This window comes from Cricetulus griseus, assembly GCF_003668045.3.
Source record: "Cricetulus griseus strain 17A/GY chromosome 1 unlocalized genomic scaffold, alternate assembly CriGri-PICRH-1.0 chr1_1, whole genome shotgun sequence".
NCBI lineage: Eukaryota > Metazoa > Chordata > Mammalia > Rodentia > Cricetidae > Cricetulus > Cricetulus griseus.
Genome location: NW_023276807.1, coordinates 93,375,184 through 93,377,477, shown reverse-complemented (window position 1 = coordinate 93,377,477; position 2,294 = coordinate 93,375,184). Strand labels below are relative to the sequence as shown.

Below are 2,294 nucleotides of genomic sequence, written 5' to 3'. Positions count from 1 at the left end.
ATGTTCTGGTCTTGCTGGTGTATGGTTCCTAGTCTCTGGTGGTGTCATATTGGGTTTTCTGTTGTTGAATGTGCTTTTATATTGTCTTCTTCTCATCCTTTCTTCTGGTGGGTGTAGAAGGAGTCTCTTCCTCTCCTGGTGGGCATGGGACCAAGGTTCCCTTCTGGTAGATGCAAACAGTTCCAATACTCTGATGTCTGTCCTCTTCTTGTGGATGGAGGCAAGACTGGTACTGGGACCTTGGCAGTCTCGGGGTGTGTTGAATCCTGCCGAGTTCGGATCTGGTGAACAGTCCTCTGGCCTCCGATGTCCCCGAGCAGGGCATCGGAACCCCAGACTAGAAATGGCCCATGACCTACCTGGACTGGTGGATGGAGGTGGCACTGGTACAGAGGACTTGGCTTCTCTGGGTGTATTGGATCCCGCAGAGTTCCAAATTTTCTTGTTTCTATATTTTGGCATAGTTACTTGCACACTTGGTATTCTTCTGATTGTTTTAAAATAAGTTATAATTTTCTAGTTGGCTCTATCAGCAGCATGTGATGGCAAAATGTCTCACAGGAAGTTGAGGCTCTGAGGCATGTGTCCTTGAGCTTCTTGCCTCGGAAGCACGGCAGCTGGCATTGAGGGAAGGTGAAGAGCTTCCTCAAGTATGATCCTTCCCAGCCTGTTCACCCCACAGCCTTTCTAGGCTACAAGGCTGGCATGACCCACATCCTCCAGGAAGTTAACAGGCCAGGATCCAAGGTGAACAACAAAGAATTTGTGGAGTCTGTATCCATTGTGGAAACACCACCCTTGGTAGTTGTGGGCATTGTGGGATACACTGAAACCAGCGAGGTCTCCACAAACAAAACAGTATCTGCTGAGCACATCAGTGATGAGTGTAAGAGGCATTTCCACAAGAAGTGGCACAAATCTAAGAAGGCCTTCTACAAATACTGTAAGAAATGGCAGGATGACAAGGGCAAGAAATATCTGGAGAAGGACTTTAACAGCATGAAGAAGTACTGCCAAGTTATCCACATAATTACTCACACTCAGATGTGTCTGCTTCCTCTGCGCCAGAAGGCACCTTTGATGGAGATCCAGGTGAAGAGGGGCACTGTGGCTGAAAAGCTAGACTGGGTCTGGGAGAGGCTGGGGCAACAGGTTCCTGTGAATCAGGTTTGGACAGGATGAGATGATTGATATCATCAGGGTGACAAAAGGCAAAGGCTACAAAGTCATTGGTTGGCATACAAAGAAACTGTCCCACAAGACCCATTGAGAGCTGTGCATGGTTGCCTGTATTAGAGCCTGGTACCCTGCCCATGTGGCCTTCTCTGTAGCTTGAGCTGGCCAGAAATCCCCAAATGGAGATTAACAAAAAGATTTACAAGATTGGTCAAGGCTACCTCATCAAGGATGGTAAGCTGATTAAGTACAATGTGCCCACTGACTATGATCTATCTGATAAGAGCATCAACTCACTGGGTGGCTTTGTCCATTATGGTGAGGTAACCAATGACTTTTTCATGCTCAAATGCTGTGTGGTAGTAACCCAGAAGCCAGTCCTCACTCTCCACAAGTTGTTGCTAGTACAGACCAAATGATGGGCTCTGGAGAAGGTTGAACTGAAATTCATTGATACCACCTCCAAGTTTGGCCATGGTCATTTCCAGACCATGAAGGAGAAGAAAGTATTCATGGGACAACTCAAGAAAGACCACATTGCCAAGGAAGAAGGTGTTTAAGGCTAGAAACACCTTGCATACATGGTGGGGGTCTCAATAAAAAAATTTCCAGTGGAAAAAAATCTTCCAGTTGAGGTACTTGCAATGTCCAAGTGGCAATGGGTTGTAGTAGATCAATACCATAGTCTAGTACTTAAATTCATACTCCACATGCTTAAAGTTCAGAGTCTGATCCCCTATACAGTTTTGAGAATATGATATTAATTACAGAAGAAATGACAGCCACTGAATAGGCCTACTATGCAATATTATAGCTGGTTAAAAATAGTCATCCCTGGTTTACCAGCTATCATTCTGGGGTCCATGAGCAGCCCCTTGTTCATGTCAGCTCTTTCTGTGGGTTTCTCCAGCTTGGTCTGGACCCCTTTGTCATCACTCCTCCCTGTCTGCATCTGGATTCCAGTTCAGTTCAGTGTTTAGCTGTGGGTGTCTACTTCTACTCCATCAGCTGCTGGATGGAGGCTCTAGGATGGCATATAAGATAGTCATCAATCTCATTATCAGGGGAGGGCATTTAAGGTAGCTTCTCCACTGTTGCTTAGATTGTTAGTTGGTGTC

At 45.9% G+C, this 2,294-nt stretch overlaps 1 pseudogene; it reads left to right on the top strand.

The window, feature by feature from the left end:
• Positions 1-214: 214 nt before the first annotated feature.
• On the top strand, positions 215-1,736 carry LOC100760487 (annotated as a pseudogene).
• Positions 1,737-2,294: the final 558 nt, after the last annotated feature.